Below are 14,371 nucleotides of genomic sequence, written 5' to 3' on the forward strand. Positions count from 1 at the left end.
GCCGTATCCTAACTCGCACCAAGTCCCGTTCACCCACCACCCCAGTGCTTGCTGACTTACATTGGCTCCTGGCCTGGCAGCGCCTTGATTTTTTTCAAATTCTCCCTCCATGGCCTTGCCCTTCCCTATCACTGTAACCTCCTCCAGCACTACAACCCTCAAATCTCTTTGCTCTTCCAATTCTGACCTCTTGCCCATCTCTGAGTTTAATCGTTCCACCATTGGTGGCCGTGCCTTCAGCTGCCTCAGCCCTAAGCTCTGGAATTCCCTCCCTAAACCTTTCCGCCTCTCGACCTCTTTTTTTTTTTTCTCTAAGACATTCCTTAAAACCTACCTCTTTGACCAAGCTTTTGGTCACCTGTCCTTATATGGCTCGGTGTCAGCTTTTATTTAATTACACTCCAAGTGTTTTGGAATGTTTTACTATGGTAAAGGTACTATATAAATGCAAGTTGTTGTTTCCACCCATCTGTAGTTCTGGTACATGGAGAATTTCTCACTACACACCCTGTGGCTAAAAGTTACCCGTGCTTCATGTCTGGCTTCTGCCTGTAGCTGATTATCCAGTCCTGCGCAGGTCCACCAGGCGCTTGTAATAAAAAGTAAAGCAATGAAGATTCTCTACCCTATTTTTTGCCAAGGGATATTCTGGAATGTCTTATTTGCCTTGTTTGGTTTCTTTTTTGCTTGTAGCTGACTGGCTCAAGTTAAACCTGCCCATCAAGTGTAGCGAGGTGTAAAAATCTTATAGACCCAGTAGATACTCCCTATTTGATAATGCCACCATGTTATGAAGATTAGCGCTTTGTCGCATATAGCACACAGTAAAACCAGCAGGGTCGTCACAGAATCACAGAAATCACAGAAACCTCACAGTACAGATAGAGGCCATTTCGGCCCATCGAGCCTGCACCGACACATATCCCACCTGATCCCCGTAACCCCTACACCAACACATATCCCACCCTATCCCCGTAACCCCACGTATTTAATCCCCCTAACACTAAGGGTCAATTTTTATCATAGCCAATCAACCTCACCCGCACATCTTTGGACTGTGGGAGGAAACCGGAGCACCCGGAGAAAACCCACGCAAACACGGGGAGAATGTGCAAACTCCACACAGACAGTCACCCGAGGCCGGATTCGAACCCGGGTCCCTTTCTGGTATGAAGTCTGACTCACTAAGAAACTTATTATAGTAATTAAGCTTCATGTTCTGGAAAGCTGTGCCACAGGATTGCTGAAATTTAGTTTTGAACTTTGTGATGGCTGGATACAATATAAGCATTGGGCAGTGTATTCCTGGTAATTCAGAGTCTGTTTTCGTGCTGAAAGTTTTAAATTAGAAATGAAATGATCCAAAACTTAAAATTACGCAATGTAAATAACACAGCAAAGAGGTAATTTGGTGCTTAACTCTTTAAATTAAGATAGACTGTAGCTTATCCTTGGTAAAAGACTTGGAGCGGTAGAGCTTTATGGCATAACCTGCATTTATTTTTAAATTGGGCTGCTGTCAGTAACTTTTTTCATTGCATATTTCATGCATCAGAGAGGCTATATGGGGTTGAGGTGGGGAGAAGCTTGGTGTGGGAAATGAGGGAAAAAATGCCACACTGGTGGAGTGTTTTTCTGAGGTTGGGAGGGAGGCACATGGTTGAACCTTTAATCTGCATCTAAACCTGAGATACCTGAATACTTTTATAATGGATGCACATAGTACTCAAACTGTGCCCTAACTAATGTCTTCTGCAGATTGCCCATTGTCACCTTGCTTTTGTATTCAATGTTCCTACACTAATATACTATAATCCTATTTGCCCTTTTTTTCTATCAATTCTTCAAAGATCTCTGTATCTGCACTTGTAGATCCCTCTGTTCAGTTAGTAGCACTATCACCTCTGATCCAAAGTTGACTCTGAGCAAACTCGACGATAGACTGATATCTCCGTGCACTACCGAAGGAGTGCTGCACTGTTGGCGGTTCCCTCTTTCGGATGAGATGTTAAACCAAGATCCTGTTTGCCCTCTCGGGTGGATATAAAAGATCGAAGAAGAGCAGGGGAGTGCTCCTGGTGTCCTGGCCAATATTTATACCTCAAACCAACAGCACTAAAACTGTTTAATTGGTCATTTACTTCACAGCTGTTTTCCTACACAACAACAGTGACTTCACTTCAAAAGTAATTTATTGGCTGCAAGGTAATTTGGGACGTCCTGAGGTAGTGAAAGGCGCTATATAAAATGCAAGTTATTTATCTTGCTTTGTGCATATTGGCTTCTACATTTGCCTGCATAACAACAGTAACTGTACTTCAAAAGTAAGTCATTGGCTATAAATCACCTTGGGGACATGTTGAATGGCTATACAAGTGCAAGTTCTTTCTATAGAGTCCGGGCCTACTGACCTAGCCTGTTTGTGTCAGTGGATTTTATTTAGGCATAATTAACATTACTGTTCACTAATTTCCACTGATAAATTCCTGGATTCTTTATGGTGGTGAATTAATGTAACACACAAAATGTCATACTGAGGGGGGGGAAAAACCCTGAAATTACCTGCTGTACCACACTCCTTTTACATGATATTAGCACACACTGTTTGCTGTACGTTCCTTGCTGGATTCACAAATATGCACACAAATCTTTGGAGCTGAGTTTTGTCAGGAAAAGAAAGACTGCAATTTGGATTTTTATTAGGCCGAGATTTTCCTTCCCTCGGTGGGTCCGGAGCGAGCGATGTCGGTGGCGGGTCACGGCCCCGCTGCTGGCTCCATCCCACTGTGGAAAATGACTTTCCCTTAATGGGGCTTGTTAAGCTTGCCAAGCGCGTTTGCCGGCCCAATTAGGAGGAGGTGGATCTGGCGACGTCATTCATGATGCGTCTTGAGCCGGTTTCCTTTAAGGGACCATGGCCACCTTACTTTTGATGTTTGCGCTGTCAATGTTCTACAGCATTGAAATACTGCAAACACTGACAATCACTGCACAGAAGTGTAGAGTTGCACCCAGGTTCTCCCATGACTCCCTCCATATGCTTATGGAGGGAGTCACAGCACACAGGGAGGTCTTTCTTCCCTTGTGATGGGCGGAAGACACCTCCCCAGGAGACCAACACAGCCTGGTTGCACATTGCATAGGAGGTCACAAGTAGGGATGTCGTCAGGAGGACCTGGGTGCAATGGCGCAAACCTTTCAATGATCTCATTAGATCACGAAACGTTAGTAGAAAGTCACACTCGCCTTCATTTTCCTGTGCCTCTCATCACATCCCCATCACTCTGCCTTCCCTACCCTACTCCTGCACATCCTTACTCACACCAACTTACCTTGCACCTCCACCCATTCCTTTCTATCTACATTATCACATCCCTATCTCACTAGCCACACCTCACACTCACGCTCATCCCAGTGCAATCATACCAACTAACAACACACAAGGGTAGCTACTTGAGTGTTTCATCCAATGTTCATGTAAAGTTTCTGTTAATGTGTTGTCAACTTGTCAAACATTGAAACCTTTATTTTCAACACTTTCTATTCTTGGACAGATTTGTGTGCACCTTTGGAAGTGGCTTAGTGAGTTGCAGTGAATGGTGAGACATAAGGGTACCCCCCCCCCCCCCCCCCCAACCCAGCAATGGTGATGAGTGTGAAAGGAATGGCTTGGACATTGTACAGATGCTTTATGATGTTGGTGTGAGGTGGTGCCAACCTGGCGTATCACGTGGCAGCCAGGGTTTACAGTGTCAAGTGAAGTAAATCTGGCCATGGTGAGGCCATCCCTGGCCTCCTGGGCAGCAATGTGCTCAGGTGCTGATGCCCTCTGTCCAGTGCAGCATCAGGTGATTGCAGAGACGGTTGGTGGTGTTGGTGCTGCTGGTGTTTGGGCTGATCGTGGTCGGATTCTGAGGACCAAGGTGAGACAGTATAAAGGACACCCATGTTGAAGGAATATTTGGCAGTTGAAGTAGAGATGACGAGCAATCTGTCAATGGTGAGAGAGTTCTTTCAATGAGGGGAGAGTAGATGGAGTGGAAAGCCTGCAGAATCTGTGCTGGAAGTGGACTGAGAAACAGCTTGTGGCTGAAGAAAATGATCTGTCAGGTGGGAGCTTTTACTGTACATTTGAAGCTGTCAAGTAATCAAGTGGAGCAATGGCCACTGAACTCATGCCTCAGGCTGACAGCCGTGATCCCTGAACAGTGTGGTTCCCATAGTCATGCAGTTAAAGTCAAAAGGTAAGTTAAAAAAGACTGCACTCGCCTGGTTCAGCTCTTATCTAGCTAATCATAGCCAGAGAATCGCCTGCAATGGCTTCTCTTCCTGCTCCCGCATCGTTAGCTCTGCTGTCCCCCAAGGATCTATCCTTGGCCCCCTCCTAATTCTCATCTACATGCCACATCCAAAAGCACAGCGTCAGTTTCCACATGTACGCTGACGACACCCAGCTCTACCTCACCAACACTTCTCTCGACCCCCTCCACGGTCTCTAAATTGTCAGTCTGCTTGTCTGACATCCAGTTCTGGATGAGCAGAAATTTTCTCCGATTAAATAGTGGGAAGACTGAAGCCGTTGATTTCTGTCCCCGCCACAAACTCATTTCTCTAGCCGCTGACTCCATCCCTATCTCTAACATCTGTCTGAGGCTGAACCACACTGTTCACAACCTTAGTGTCATATTTGACCCTGAAATGAGCTTCCAACCACATATCCGTGACATAACTAAGACCGCCTATTTCCACCTTCGTATTATCGCTGGTCTTCGCCCTTGCCTCAGTTCATCCGCTGCTGAAACCCTCATCCATGCCTTTGTTGCCTCTAGACGTGACTATTCCAACGCACTCCTGGCTGGCCTCCCACATTCTACCCTATGTAAATTTGAAGTCCTCCAAAACTCGGCTGCCCGTGTCCTAACTCGCACCAAGAGAATAGATTGGCAGCTAATACATAAGGGAATTCAAAAGTCTTCTATAGGCATATAAATAATAACTGGGTAGTAAGAGGAGGGGTGGGGCCGATTTGGGCCCAAAAAGGAGACCTACGCATGGAGGCAGAGGGCATGGCTGAAGCACTAAATGAGTACTTTGCATCTGTCTTCACTAAGGAAGAAGATGCTGCCAAAGTCACGGTGAAAGAGGAGGTAGTGGAGATGCTGAATGCGATAAAAATTGATAGAGGAGGTATGAGAAAGGCTGTCTGAACTTAAAGTTGATAAGTCACCAGGACCGGATCGGATGCTGAGGGAGGTTAAGGAGGAAATTGTGGAAGTACTCGCCATAATCTTCCAATCCTGCTTAGATACAGGGTGCCACAAGACTGGAGCATTGCAAATGTTACACCCTTGTTCAGAAAAGGGTGCAAGGATAAACCCAGCAACTGCAGGCCAGTCAGTTTAACCTCGGTAGTAGGGAAGCTTTTGGAAACGATAATCAGGGACAAAGTTAAGTCACTTGGACAAGTTGGATTAATTAAGGAAAGCCAACACTGACTTGTTAAAGGCGATAATCAGGGACAAAGTTAAGTCACTTGGACAAGTTGGATTAATTAAGGAAAGCCAACACTGACTTGTTAAAGGCGATAATCAGGGACAAAGTTAAGTCACTTGGACAAGTTGGATTAATTAAGGAAAGCCAACACTGACTTGTTAAAGGCAAATTGTGTTTAACTAACTTGATTGAGTTTTTTGATGAGGTAACAGAGAGGGTTGATGAGGGCAGTGCAGTTGACGTGGTGTATATGGACTTCCAAAAGGCGTTGGATAAAGTGCGACATAATAAGCTTACCCATAAAGTTGAAGTCAATGGAATAAAAGGGACAGTGGCAGCATGGATACAAAATTGGCTAAGTGACAGGAAACAGAGTAGTGGTGAATGGTTTTTTGGACTGGAGGAAGGTATACAGTGGTGTTCCCCAGGGGTTGGTACTAGGACCTCTGCTTTTCTTGATGTATATTAATGACTTGGACTTGGGTGTACAGGGCACAATTTCAAAATTTGCAGATGACACTAAACTTGGAGGTATAGTGAACAGTGAGGAGGATAGTGATGGACTTCAAGTAGACATAGACAGGCTGGTGAAATGGGAAGATGAAATTTAATGCAGAAAAGTGCGAAGTGATGCATTCTGGTAGGAAGAACAAGGAGAGGCAATATAAACTAAAGGGTACAATCCTAAAGGGGGTACATGAACAGAGAGACTAGGGGGTATGTGTGCACAAATCGTTGAAGGTGGCTGGATAGGTTGAGAAAGCGATTTAAAAAAGCACATGGGATCCTGGGCTTCATAAATAGAGGCATAGAGTACAAAAAGCAAGGAGGTTATGATGAACCTTTATAAAATACTGGTTCGGCCTCAACTGGAGAATTGTGTCCAATTCTGGGCACTGCACTTTAGGAAGGATGTGAAGGCCTTCGAGAGGGTGCAGAAAAGATTTACGGGAATGATTCCAGGAATGAGGAACTTCAGCTATGTGGATAGACTGGAGAAGCTGGGGTTGTTCTCCTTAGAGCAGAGAAGGTTGAGAGGAGATTTGATGGAGGTATTCAAAATCATGGGTCTTGACAGAGTAGATAGAGAGAAACTGTTCCCATTGGCAGAAAGGTTGAGAACCAGAGGGGACAGATTCAAGGTGACTGGCAAAAGAACCAAGGGCGACATGAGGAAAACCTTTTTACGCAGCGAGTGGTTAGGATCTGGAATGCACTGCCTGTGAAAGGGTGCTGGAGGCAGACTCAATCGTGGCTGTCAAAAGGGAATTGGATAAGTATCTGAGGGGAAAAAATTTGCAGGGCTGTGGGGGAGTGGGACTAGCTGAAGTGCTCTTGCAGAGAGCCGGCACGGGCTCTGTTGTGTATGTAACCGTTTACCTTTAAGGGAACTATAGAATGTAACCGTTCGCCTTTAAGAGCACTACTTTAGGGTGGCACTATCTATTGGCTCATGTATACTGTAATACCGATAGTGACCACACCAGTATATAAGGGTTGTGATACGTTAACTAGGGCAGAATCGCCCGAGCCTCTGAATAGTAAAGACGTGTTTTATTTTGTTAACAGTGGAGTCTGTGATTATTTATAATACAACCCACAGACTTAACATTGGCGACGAGTCAGGATTCGAACCCTGCGGCAGTTGTTCCACGGCGGCTTCGTCCGAAGACAGGACGTTGAAGAGAGGTTTCAATCCTCACCAGTCTGGAACCGACAGGCTGGAAGCGACAGGCATTAGGACCCTGAAGCCTCCATAACCTCGTGGGTAAGCCGCAGCGTTGGCTGCAAAGACAGTGCCACCGATCGGGAGATAAGGGCGATCGCAATCCCTGATAAGAGCCGCGGTGAAACGCGCGAGCGGGTAAGCCAGAGCCCGGGAGGGAGCGAGCAAGATCCGCGCGAGCGGGTGAGCCAGAGGCCGGGGCCCGCTTTCAAGTGCGAGGCGCAGCGGGCCATCGATCGCATCCGCTGATAAGAGCCGCACTCGGGCTGAAAGACAGCGTCGGGGGACGGGCGAAGACCGTCAAGCGTGGGAAAACCGCCATTGAAGTGGGCGGGGAGAGCGAGAAGCGCGGGAAAGCCGCCATTTTTCACGGGAAAACCGCTGGGGAAGAAGGCAGAAGCGGGAAACCGCCATCTTAGAAAATTAATTAGAATTTTCAGAAACAAGAAATAAGTAAAGCAATACTTGTGGTGTTCTCAAGAAGAGAAGAAAATTAATAATAAGTAAAGAAATACTTGTGCTGTTCTCGGAAAGAGAAGAAGATGCCTAAGCGAGGAAATATTAATGATTTTAATGCTGAAATAGAAGACAGGGCCACGTATGGGGAACGCATAGGAATATATTGCGTAGCCATATACGACAAGGCAATAACTTTGTTAAATTCGATGGGAGCAAAAACATACGGGCTCTTGAAACATCTAATAGCACCAGTTAAACCAGTGGACCAGACCTTCGAAGAGATCGTAACAGTGTTGAAGGATCACTTGAACCCCACACCGTTGATGCTGGCTGAACGATTTAAATTTTACGCCAGAACCCAGAGGCAAGATGAAAGCAATGCGGAATACTTAGTCGAACTGCGTAAGCTAGCGAAATACTGCCAGTTTGGAGGGAATTTGACAGAGGCGCTGCGGGACAAGTTCGTATGCGGCTTGGCTAAAGAAGGAACGCAGAAGCGACTTCTGGAAGAAAACGACCTCACACTGGACAGGGCTGTCCTCATAGCTTCATCGCACGAAGCCGCAGCGAAAGGGACGGCGGAAATGCAGCTAAAGGCGGCGGCACTCGGGGTGGACCAAATGACTGCAAGCATTTCCAAATGCTACCGTTGTGGAAAGACAACGCACGACCAGAATCAGTGCTGGTTTAAGAATCAAGAGTGCAGGAAATGTGGCAAACTGGGTCACATCGCGAAGGTATGCAGGTCCAGAAAGAAGACCAACAAACAAAGGAAGCCACCACCACAAGAAAAGTACAACAAGGTGCATCAGGTGGCTGAAAAGAGTTCAGACGAACAAAATTCAGACTCAGACCCAAACAGCCAGGAGTTGGATAGTCTGAGAATCCACAATGTGGGTGAAGTAACTGATCTACAGACGATCTGGGTCACACTAAAAATAGCTGGAGTCCAAGTACGAATGGAGCTGGACACGGGATCAGCTGTATCAGTCATCAACCAAAAGGACTACCACCGACTATTCTCTCACATACCCTTAAGAAATACCAAGTTCGTATTACAGACATACACGGGGCATCGCGTATACCCCATGGGGAAAATAAGAGTCAAGGTGAGAGATGGGGGTAAAGTACACCCAAGAATGAATTTGTACGTACTACCTGAGGGAGGACCACCACTTCTAGGACGGGAGTGGATCAAGAAAATAGACATGGAATGGCACTACCGACAAGCAATGACGAGTGAGGACTCGGTGCAGACAAGCAGCTCAGACTCTGAGCCGGAAGACGATAAGTCCAGCTTATGTATGAAAAACAAGGTTAACATTAACTCACAGACTAAGGTTGGAAAATCGATGGCGTGCATAAAGACAGAGAATTCTGAGTCTGTTCAAGCTACAGACATATGCATTACGGAGGAACACCGGGCTCGAACTCAACGCTATTTCAAAGTACAACAACAATTAGAACAATTAAGTTACCGCCTCGTACAAGAGATGAAAACAATGAAAAAGTTCTATGACACCGAATGGGAGAGTCTGGAAAGACAACAGAACCTACTGGCTCAAGCAGAGAGCGACCATAGAGCCATCGTGACCAATTACCGATCACATCTCCCTGATGATGTTCAGGGGTTAGAATATTTGCATGATCTAGAGATACAGCAGAAGGGCAAATCACGCTGCACTGAGGATTTTGTTCTGCAATTAGAGACGGAGCTAGTGCAGGCAAAGTTAAGAGAAGTTGAATCACAGGGTGCTCTTAAGGAGATGCAGAAACAAATCTTGGACATGGAAAAGAGAAACGCTTCTTTACCTGATGAGAATAATGTGGCCATGTTGCAAGAGGAGCTTATAGGGGCGAAACTGAAAGAAGCTAAGCAAAGGATGTTGGAACTTGAAACGCAGAACCAAATCAGCGGTAATCAGCTATGTCAAGCAGAGAAGGAGTGCAAGGGTCTACATGAGAAGGTGCAATATCTCTCAGCCCAAAATAAGGGACTACTCACTCAGTTAAATGAAAGTAAACAGGAAATGGCTGAGATGGACTGCAAGAATAAAGAAGAGTTGATGGCAGTGAGACTTCGAGAGGCAGATAGCATAGCAGCCTTGGCTGAACTCCAACAGGAAATTGCGAAAGAAACAAATGAAGAGGAATCTTCAGGAAGCCAGGATTTTATTCCAGTTCTTCTCTACGACTCCTTACAAGCAGAGTGCGAGAAGTTGAAAAAACAGTATGAACAGGCCCAGACTACAATTCTGGAGGGGGTTAACTCAGCAACCTCCGAAAAGCTAGTTTCGTTGGAAGTATATGAGCAACTAAAGGTTGAACATGAGCAAGAAGTCCAAAGGCTGCAGGAAATTCTTGAGGAGCTCAGGGCCAAGACAGACTCATCGGTAGAAGTTCCATACATAGATGAGGATGTAGAGGTGAAAGACATGGCAGAACTCATAAAAATATGGAAGGAAGCCCAAGACAAATATGAGGCGGCAATTACCGAGGTTGACCGACTTGAAGAACAGTTTCAACTGGGAATGGGCCCTGAACATGAGCTAGAGAGCATCGAGGCGCAACTTCTCCAAGCACTGGAAGCCAAAGTACAAGAGGAAGAGAAGATGAAAGCATTGGAGAAAATGATGGATGAAATGGAGGAGTACGCTGAATTACGTCCAGGGGAACAGGAGAATGGGGAAACAGCTACTTCAGTAGAAGGATTAAATAGCCTGATAACGAAATCCCTGAAGGAAGGGAAAGGATTGAATGCACAAATGAGGCCAGGAGGGAAGGAAGGGCAGACATCCGAGGAAGAGCAGGATGAATATGGTTGCTTGAAGAAGGGTTTTGACCTGTTGAGTGATACCGAATGTTATGAGGATGTGGTCTGCCCAAATTGTGATGGGAACTCCCAAAGTGCTGAAATCCTGAGGAAGCACTTAAGGTCTAAGGAACATAGAGAGTTGGTGGCGCTACAGATGGCAGCCGGGAAAAGAGCTCGAAGAGTTTCAAAAAGGCAGAAAAGAAAAAGAAGAAGCAGAAAATAATAACTGTTTAAAATATTATTACTTCTACTACCTCAGTCCGAACACTACGAAAGGTGCTAAATTTGTAAAAAAAATCCAGGGACATTATCAAGACAGCCAGTGGGTTGTATAAGTCCGCACTGCTGGTTCAACAGGACGAAAGTACAAGCTGTTAAAAAAAAAAAAAAAGGCTATGGAGGATGCTGTCTGGAACGAATTAATACCAGAGACTGAATTTATGAACTGTTCCCACAGAGACTGAACCTGTAAACTGATTCCACTGAGAGTATGTTTGTAAACTGTTATATGACGTTGACTCCATTGAGAGTATATCTGTAAATTGTTATATGACGTTGACTCCATCGAGAGTATATCTGCAAACTGTTTATATAAAGTTGAAGATTGTATGTTTAACGGGATTCTGTAAGTAATAAGCTAGGAAGGGAGGAGTGTTGTGTATGTAACCGTTTACCTTTAAGGGAACTATAGAATGTAACCGTTCGCCTTTAAGAGCACTACTTTAGGGTGGCACTATCTATTGGCTCATGTATACTGTAATACCGATAGTGACCACACCAGTATATAAGGGTTGTGATACGTTAACTAGGGCAGAATCGCCCGAGCCTCTGAATAGTAAAGACGTGTTTTATTTTGTTAACAGTGGAGTCTGTGATTATTTATAATACAACCCACAGACTTAACAGGCTCGACAGGCCGACTGGCCTCCTTCTGTGCTGTAATCATTCTATGATTCTAAGTCCTGTTCACCCGTCACCCTTGTGCTCGCAGACCGGTTAAGCAACACCTTGATTTAAAAATTCTCATCCTTGTTTTCAAATCCCTCCATGGCCTTTGCCCTCCCTATCTCTGTAATCTCCTCCAACCACAACCACCCCCCCCCCCCCCCCCCCCCGGAGTTATCTGCGCTTCTCTAATTCTGCCCTCTTGAGCATCCCTGATTTATAATCGCTCCACCATTGGTGATCGTGCCTTCTGTTGCCTAGACCCTAAGCTCTGGAATTCCCTGCCTAAACCTCTCTGCCTCGCTACCTCTCTTTCCTCCTTTTATGACGCTCCTTAAAACCTACCTCTTTGACCAAGGTCAGAGAATGTGGAGACGGGGTAAGTAGTAGAATGGATTGCTAGCTGGTTTAAAGACAGAAAGCAGAGACGAGGGGTAAAAGCTAGCTATTCACAGTGGCAGAAGGTGGGTAGTGGTATTCCACAAGGATCAGTGCTGGGACCAATGTTGTTCACAATTTATATGAACGATTTAGACTTTGGAATCAAAAACACAATTTCTAAATTTGCAGATGACACCAAATTTGTGTGGGGGGGGTGGTGTCGTCAATATTGAGTAGGACTGCAACAAGTTACAGGAGGACATTAATAAACTTGTAGAATGGGCATATAATTAGCAAATGAAGTTCAACACAGATAAATGTGAGGTATTACATTTTGGTAGGAAGAATAGGGAGGTCACTTATTACCTGGAGGGCGTGAGTCTAGGTGGGGAACAAAGGGATCTTGGAGTACAAATACACAAATCACTAAAAGTTGCGACACAGGTTAGCAAGGCCATTAAAAAGCAAACCAAGCACTGGGGTTAATTTCTAGAGGTATAGAATTGAAAAATAGGGAAGTTATGCTAAACCTGTATCGAACCTTGGTTATACCACACTTCGAGTACTGTGTACAGTTCTGGTCACCATATTATAAAAAGGATATAGAGGCACTGGAGAAGGTGCAGCGAAGATTTACAAGGATGATGCCAGTACTGCGAGGGTATACATATCAGGAAAGGATGAACAGGCTGGGTCTCTCTTTTGGGGAAAAAAGCAGGCTGAGGGGTGACCTCCTAGAGGTCTTTAAAATTATGAAAGGTTTTGATAGAGTGGATACAGAGAGAATGTTTCCACTTGTGGGGAAGAGCATAACTGGAGACCATCAATATAGGATAGTCACCAAGGAACCCAATAGGGAATTCGGAAGAAACCTCTTTACCCAGAGTGGCGAGAATGTGGAAAACTCTACCACAGGGAGTGGCTGAAGCAAATAGTATAAATGCATTTAAGGGGAGGCTAGACAAGTATATGAGGGAGAAGGGAATAGAGGGTTATGCTGATGCATTTAGATGAGGAAAGACAGGAGGAGGCTCGAGTGGAGCATCATCGCCAGCATGGACTGGTTGGGCCGAATGGCCAGTTTCTGTGCCGTATATCCTATGTAATCCTGTGCACAAAGTTCTGTTTACCCATTACCCCTTTGCTTGCTGGCTTTAATTGGCTCCCGGTCCAGCAATGCCTCGATTTTATATATTTAAAAAAAAATTCTCATCCTTGTTTTCAAATCCCTCCATTGTCTTATCCCTCCCTATCCCAATAACCTCCTACAGCCCTCCAAGATCTCTGCGCTCTTCCAATTCTGGCCTCTTGCGCATCCTCGATCTTCATTGGCCAAGGCACTAAGCTCTGTAATTCCCTCTCTAAACTTCTCTGCCTCTCTACCAGATCTCCTCCTTTAAGACGCTCGCTCCCACTGCGATGCTCTAAGCTTTTGGTCACCTGCCCATATTTCTCCTTATGTGGCTCGGTGTCATTTTTTGTCTTATAATACTCCTGTGAACCGCCTTGGGATGTTCTACTATGTTAAAGGCACTATATAAATACAAGTTGTTGTTGTTAAACATCTGTCAACTAGATGTTAATGATTTTAATTTGTTCCCCGCCGCGGCTTGCTCAGCATTGACCGACCCGACATCAGGAAATGCACGTTACGTCAGGTTGACCGCATGTTCCCAACCCGCTGTCCAAAAAAAAAAAAACATTTTCCCACCCGACTCGGCACCGATCCTGCCCGCTAACCCCCCGCAAAATCTCGGCCTTAGTGTGGGATAGGATGTTGACTGTGAAGTTTTGAACAAGCAGATGAACCTCTGGAAGCCAGTGAGAAGGGTATTTGAGAAGTCAAGTCTTAAGATTATGGCCATGAATTTGGGGTCAGCAGTGAAGCGCAGGTGTTCACTGCTGGCCCCGAAGTACTCTCCGCACAGGGATCTCGCAATCTCTGTGTCGAGAACTTTGGGTCTTATGACCTTGAATTCAATTCAACGGACCTTAATGAAGATCGCCTTGTGCAAAGTGCTGTGATGCCAACAGGCTGTCTAAGCAGCCAATCAAAAGGCTGTATTCTCAGGCAGCGAACAAGGAAGTGGGTAAGTCCTTAAAATTCTAACTTTAAAATAGTTGGAGAGCAAAGGAAAGATTGGGGTTCTCATACGGGGAAAAGACAAACATAAAATAAAGATGCACAAACTTAAAAAAAAAAATTAAAAAAAAGTTTTTTTCCAAAACATTCTTTAAAAAAAAAAGTGTTTTTATTAAAATGGAGAAATTTCACACTGGACAAAATTAAATTTAATTTTCCAGGCCCTTAACCTTTGTTTAGCAGTCAATACGCTATTAAAACCCCAGCTATGTCTAATCCCTTTGGGTCTAACTTAGTGGGGAATTTAACAGCGTTATTACTGCAGAAGTGCCAAAGTTTTCATCGGTTCAATGATTTATGAAATTTCATTGATTGCCGGCTTGGTGGGGTTGGGTGGGCAGGGTTGGACGTATGGATGGGATTTGAAATTCAGCTCTGGATCAAACCGGAATCTTTGTGGAATAACAAC

General features: G+C 45.1%; 1 protein-coding gene across 1 annotated transcript in view; it reads left to right on the top strand.

Moving 5' to 3' along the window:
* The first annotated feature begins 1,055 nt into the window (after positions 1 to 1,055).
* Positions 1,056 to 14,371, top strand: part of sgms1b (sphingomyelin synthase 1b) — a 94,989-nt gene continuing 81,673 nt past the window's right edge. The window contains exon 1 of the mRNA XM_085994877.1: positions 1,056 to 1,167. The gene's annotated coding sequence lies outside the window, so the exon portion shown is untranslated. The remainder of the gene's footprint in view (positions 1,168 to 14,371) is intronic.

The sequence above is a fragment of the Somniosus microcephalus genome, chromosome 8, assembly GCF_052327205.1.
Source record: "Somniosus microcephalus isolate GS21.2 chromosome 8, FLI_Smic_1.0, whole genome shotgun sequence".
NCBI lineage: Eukaryota > Metazoa > Chordata > Chondrichthyes > Squaliformes > Somniosidae > Somniosus > Somniosus microcephalus.